The following is a 7,489-nucleotide window of genomic DNA, read 5'->3' on the forward strand; positions in this document are numbered from 1 at the left end:
ATTGTAAGTACCAGAATGAATTCTTAGATGGCGTATATATAAATTGTTTTCTTAGAATATTGGTCATCAAACTCTACTAAAATTATAAAACTAAAGGTATGTTTGTTTATTGGTTTGTCCTTCCTTCACGTCCTTACTAAGCAATCAAACAACGTGATTTTTGGGATAGATCTAGTTAAAAAAATGGAGAGTAGCATAAGTTACTTTTTATCCCAGAAGGTGCGGTGAGAATGGGGTGTGTTTCCGAATTGAACATAATACTTTTCATAGTTATCGTGAGGATAAAGAATAAGATGAAAAAAGCTAAAAATATTTTAGATTTCTGGGCTCTTTCCAAAAGTTGTCTGGGAGAGATAGCTTAAGCGATAAGACCTTCTTTCCACATTTAAGTAGCTTTTAAGTTGCTGTGCTGTTTCTTTTCCATTTTTTTGTACCATGACTATTTTGTGTGTGCAATAAAGTATTTAACATACAAAACAAGAACTCTTGGATACATCTGTAGTACTTTCAATAGTGTTAATAGCTAGGGACAGCATTCTTACATGCTTCACAGCAAATGAAATGCACACAAGTGTAATTCAAACGAACCAAAAACTTTTTCTCTTTACATGCATTAAATTGAAAGTAAGCAATATATTCAAACACTAAAACCGTTTATGAAACTAAACAGTAAATCCAACATGTAAAGGGAATGCATTAAAAAACCGGGCAGTTTATCAGACGGCGATTATTCGGAACATTTTCCTGAACGGTCGCCGATTTGCATGAAATATAAAGGTGACCGCGCATAGTTCGCTTTGTTTATGGCGGTCACTAGACGTTGCCGTTGTTTTGTTTGCTCTCCCCTTTCGCATTCCTGTCTTACTTCCTTTATTGTCTTACTTTCCGCTCGCGACGCTGGATAAACCATATTTATTATGACCGGACAAAAGGGATATTATGTTTTCTGTTTCACTTTATACTTAGTATAAATCAACATGTATTTTTTTGGTGGTCTATTGTTTTAGGTTCAATTTCATTTGGTATATCTAATAAGTGGGCATCAAACACGTTGATGTTTTAACATCATTATCTGGCCTCTTCTCTTATCATTATCAACCCAATACCGGCCCATTACAGGGCACAGGTCACCTCTCAGAATTAGAGGGGTTTAGGCCTTAGCCCATCACGCTGACAGAGCGCGGACTGGCAGTCGTAAAGTCTTTTTAAAATGTTATGGAGAACTCTAGGCACGCAGGTTTCCTCGCGATGTTTCCTTTACCGTTAAAGCAGGTAATATTTTAGTTGCTTTAATTTAAGACATAACCCTATTAAGTTACAGGAGCGATTTTACATAAACATAACCCCGAAAAGAAGACTGACCGAACCAATAGGCTATCACCGATTCTCATAGATAAGGCAGATTGTACTATAGACCCACCAAGTTACTCAAAGGCTTTATCGATTGTTATCTTATTTTTGTGATTGTAACCACTATTGATGACAGCTAATGGTGGGGGTCAAAGCATTTGATACTTACTGGGAATTTATGACCGAAAAACAATTTTGGTTTCGGTCAGAAATTCGTGTGAATGAATCAAGTTATAAAGCATTGTTGAACGAAGCAGTTAAATAATCCTTTATAGATAATATAAATAAAATGTGTGTATGTACTAGTACGCGCGTAAGAAGTGAAACTTATTTGTGACCTTATTTTTCGAAAAATATGCAACTTAACAGAAATTGGTTTAAAGTAAAATTAGATAAAGGTAACAAAAGCAAAGCCGTTATCATAGACATGATTTTATTATGAATACAATAAATACCACAATCACACCCACGTGTTGATATATTGAAAAAAAATGGAGCACAACGGATAAATGTGATGCGTAACCGAAAAATGTGACGGTATATTTTTTTCCAACGCCAAAGACGGTATATTTTTTTCCAACGATAAAGAAGTTTCACTTCAAAAATAGTTAATAATATCACAGCGATATAAAATATGTCTGTAACTTTTCAACCCTGCGTTTTTTACATTTTGCAGGCTTTATAAAATTATGCCAAGCTGCCAATTGAGTGTCATATTGTCAACAATCGACACTCGATCATTCTTCACGTTCTAATGAGGGGCGACGTATTGAAGTCCGAAGTGGAATTATTAAAAAACCATTTAGATGTGGGCCAAAGTCAAACACCGTGATGGATGGACTCTCGAATCCGATCCATTTCAATTTCAGCGGCCGATGTCTCTGTATAAAGGGTGAGTCCCTTGCGTATGGTAATTCGTTTTAAGTCGACCGTGTAGCTTTGTTTCTGTTTAAAATGTTTCGTATAAATATTAGCTTTGGATATTTGGTTGAGCGTAATTTTGGATTACCCTTTCATTAATATTATACGTATACTAGTAAAAGTCTGAATAAAATGTAAATTACTGTAACATTTTATATTTTTACCACTAAGTATTGCCGGCAGCTTCATCAGAGTTATTTTAGTTTTTTTAAATCATCGTCTTTATAACTATTGCTGCTTCAAATTTCCAAAAATATTTATATTTTCACCCACAAACTTCATATGAATGAACACTGTTAAGGCAAAAGGTTTTTTTTTCCTGTTCGGTTAGGAAAAAGTCCCTATGGGTGTCCAATCTACCTACTGGCAAGGTGCGCCGACTCACAAGGACTAAAATTAACTCCCCGTGGCTTCCAAATCAACATTGAACTGCTTTGTATTACTTTGTATTGGACCCAATTATTATGTTATGTCTGTACTATTGCTACTCTTCATCAGGTATCTATACCACATCACTTAAATAACCTACACGCGACGTATGATACGTCTCGTGTAGGGGGTATATTTCCTTCCACGAATGTAAAACTCTTCACTGTTTACCTTTGACAAGGCAAAAGGTATATAGCAGACTACCTAACGCACGTTCTGTGGGATATGGGGAATGTTACTTGCACGAGTCCGGATTTGACCTTTGTGTTCTTAGTTTATTAATTTAGTAGTTTTTACATACAATGCAGCGGTGATAGCCTAGGGCTTCGGCTACACTTTCGAGAGGCCCTTTCGAATCCCAGAATGAACCTCGTTGTGTGTATTTAAAGCAATTAAAATATCACTTGCTCCAACGGTGAATGAAGAAACCTGCAAACTTGGTAGTTCTCCATAACATTCTCAAAGGCTTGTGGAGGCACCAATCCGCAGCGGGCCAGCGTGGGGAACTACGGCCTAGACCCTTGACATTGCGCGAGGGTCTCCGTGCCCTGTAGTGGGTCGGTAATGGGTTGATATGATGATGATGACATACAATGCGTAAAACGGTCCGCTGTCTTAACACACGACCTTACCTTTTTTTAGATACATATATTACGAAGACTATAATTAAATGGCACAGTAATGGTGGGAATTTTCGTGAGTTTTCTCAATAAAACCAGTACCATTTATAACGCAATAACGTGTAGAACATTACTCACGCGTAACAAGGAGTGATGAACAGATAAATCATATCTAGTCGCCGATTTATATCGCAATAAACAGAGAGGAATTGCGGTCGTAAATAAATACTATTTAACTCTTTATGGAGCCTTTATTTTAGGCAATGATCGTATATTTTAAGTAACTCGCAAGGTTCATCGTAAACGTAATATGTATAACAATAATATATTTTCATTAATATCATTCTTTATTAGATTTTGTGCAAGGACCTTAGACTAAATAATGTCTTCGTATTTTATTCACTAGAGCTCTATTTTTTAGGCTGACTACAAAAAAGAAAGCGCAGCGTAAAACTAATATGTAGGAAAAATCGAGTATTTTGTTCACGTATAAGTTTTTATAAGTACCCATGAGGTATTTTCGATAGTTTATTCCATTGATTTAATGCTTCTACTTAATTATGCCTACAGAGTAATAATAAGTACAAATATTTGAAGATTTCATTAAAAAAAATAAAATTCAGTATGGTATTCCTCGAGATTACATATCAAATGCACTTATAAAGAACGCAATGGTTTGTAATTTTGTTCCTTTAGTAAGTACTATTAGTTATAAAAATTTAATTATATATATTTTTAGTTGATTTATTGAGTCAATATATTAAATACTTAGAATCTGAAACATCGTAATAAAATTTCTTAGGCCTTTAAACTTAAACAAAACATAATATTTCTAAAAAATAAAATTAAAGTCCTTTTTAAAACAAAGTATTTTGGGTTTTGTCGCAACTGATCACACCCGCCCATTTTAACTCGTTATACACTAACAGCTACAAAGCGTAGCCCGTCTACGGCGTAGAATGTTAAAAACCCGAGCCGTTAACTTAGACTCGCTGTATAAAATAACCATCTGGGGAAACCGCTGCTTATCCCTTAGAAAAACTCTCTTTTGTGCGGATAACTCGCTCTTCATCCCCTCTTATGATATGTTTATGTACTTTGAGATTTTATGTGGACGTTCTAACGCGGAGCACGAATTTTATTGGGTTTATAGAATTTTATGGCGTCATATTCCATGAAGTGGCCGCTGTTTTTCATTGTTTATTGATTCTGATGCGACCGTTCTTTCGTCGAACAGTTTAACATTGTTGGTTTAGTGGTTAGATAGATGGTACTAACATTAATGTCATTTTTTATCTTTATTGTTGCACTCACTAAAGGTAAATATTGTTTCAACATTACGCAACAATGTTTGAGAACGCCAATATTATATTTTACTATAGTACTGAGCACTTTTACTGCTTTAGTACTTAATTCAAATGTGCAAATAATAGAAACACCAGGGTAACGCGTGATTTGTGTGGCACATTCTTCAAAAACTTTCCAGCTTTCGTTAAATGTTCTATCAAACATAAGAGCATGCTGCGCTTATTTTTATCTGAAACCCCAGTGTAGTTAATACCATGGAGAATAAATAAAAAAAAGCAGGAAAGGGAAAAACTAGTTTAAATCTTATAAATATATATTTTGCAAGAAATTATATATCTTTAAAATCATTTAATGGAATTTTCATGCAATACGATAATTTTATTACTTTATATAATTTTAAAATAATTGGATAACTACTCGGCACGAAGGGAAACTCATTTACTCTAAGCTATTGGGATTTAAATCGACTATCAAGACGGAATCTCTATTCTCTAGAATATTTACGTTATGACACAACAAGCACTTCTTCAACAAGACTGTTGAATATTTTAATTAATAATATACATAAATACCTATATATAAGGATAAACACACTGAAAAATATTCATGTTCATGTCAAAATTTACAATGTGATTCCCGAGGTAATTTTTGACCTACCAATGCATAAGTTTAAACAATGTGTTAAAACACAGTTAATCTTGGTTACTATACGATTGATGAATTTCTTAACGACAAGGCAGCTTGGAAGCAGGCTCCGTTCTCATCTCTCACAAGATAGAAAATTTTAAAGATTGCCATAGAAACTGCCACTGCGTAAATTGGTCGTCAAAGTTGGAAGCTGTGTAGTACGTAGGAAGTACCTACTGTACCTACTTTCACAAACATAGTTCTGTTCAAATACCGAGGTATTCCAACAAAATCACGGTGTAAAACAACGTTTGAAGCGGACTTTAACAGTTTGACGGCACACTTAATGTATTTATACCGGGCAGCGGGCAGCGGCATCTGTGGCTAATGATATCGCCGGACTACCGGGCCCTCTCCCTGCACCCCCCAGCGCCCCCATGACTCGGTCATTAGTTAAACACGCACAGCCGCCCGCATGTCGCAAGTTTATCTTTGGCTAAACTATAGGTATGTTGAGTCGATTAGCCCTTTGATCAAATAATCCGGCGATAAAATAGGGTTTGTCGAGGAAATTTAATTACATTAAATGTCATTGTTCGGGCACTCCGGCGGTGAAATGGCGCCGTTAATTCGTAACTGAGATCGCTGATGTGTGTATGGTAATAATTAGGCAGTCCACAATGGTTTATTAGTGGTATGAGCATTGGCGCGCAAATGATGCCACATCAAATATAATGAAGTTCATTAAACTAATCCGTAAGGCTAGACCTTTAACGACCTCTCCATTGTGTGCGATAGGAGGTCCAAGGTTCGATTTTCAGTGAGACTAATTTTGAAAATTAATACTCTCTAAATAAGCTTCAGTCTTATTAACTGCTCTCCAAGGTGCTGAATGGCTGAACACGCACAGACAAACGTAGCCTTGGTCGACCCCAACGAGGTGGACAGATGACATCAAACGAGATGCTGGGTGCTGCTGCTCAGCAAGCGTCCCAGAATAGTCTCTTAGAACTCCCTAGAAAAGACTTATGTCCAACAGTGGACAATTGATTGAGGTGATGATGAAGATGGTTTTGTACAATCTTACCTTTCCTCATCATCATGCTCGGGCCAATTTATATCACTACTTGGTACGAGTACAAGCCTCCGCTATGATATGAGATAGAGAAGATCTTTTACGCACCGCGCTGTTACAATGCGGTTTGGCGGGCTTATTTATTTCCAATACAAACTGTGCTCCGCTATTCCATACAATATATCTTCTATTTTCTATGCACCTAACGGTCGTGTATTAAAAACCTACAAACTATTTCGGGAATTAAAACATTCAAATCTGAATCTTAAAAAAGATTTACTATTGCTCGATTATAGATTCAGGCGATTCCTGAGATTATGGCATTGAATCAAAAAACCAAACTAACACTTCAGCTTGGATATTATTTCGAATGGGATATTATAAACAATATATATATATATATATATATATAATGTGTATATATATATATATATAAATGCGAACAAAGTTTAATTTACCTCAATTAAATGGGACTGTAAAAAATATTTATTTATTTTATATTTTATCAGTTCCATAACAACGAAGATGAAAAGGTTTATGCATTATTTATAGTATAGATAATAATAACAATAAAAACACGCAAAGCTAGAAATTGTTTAGCTTTATAACATTGATATAGATTGACGTGCAAATTCAAGGTGTATATGGCACAAGCAAGCTCTGCGGCGGCGTCCACTCGATTAATGCCAACATTAATCTCGACTGCCCCCGGGTTACGCAGGGCGCTTTAATTTATATCCTCGTTCCAACAATTGATGGCCGTCAAAACGCTTAAGATATTTTGTTTTACAAACAACTCGATACATACTTACCATGACATTGTTATCTAATAGTAGGTACTTTATCAGGATGTGACATTTTTATTTCATTTATTTTAGTAGTTTGTGCTATAAAATAATTATTACACAAACTTCAAAAAATATTCTTCGCATCCTGAAACTCACTTGAGCTTTTATAAAAGCCATTAACAAGAATTGTTCTTTTACTAAAAAAAAAATATTCGTTTAATATAATTTACACAAAAAAAGTTCTGGAAAGTTTTTACTTGGTATCTTGTTAACGACTTTTTAACCAACTTAAAAAAGGAGGAGGTCCTTTTTTAAGTTGGTTAAAAATTCGTTGTTATTAACCCATTACCGAGCCACTACAGAGCACGTGT

This window comes from Pararge aegeria, chromosome 5 (assembly GCF_905163445.1).
Source record: "Pararge aegeria chromosome 5, ilParAegt1.1, whole genome shotgun sequence".
Taxonomy (NCBI): Eukaryota; Metazoa; Arthropoda; class Insecta; order Lepidoptera; family Nymphalidae; genus Pararge; species Pararge aegeria.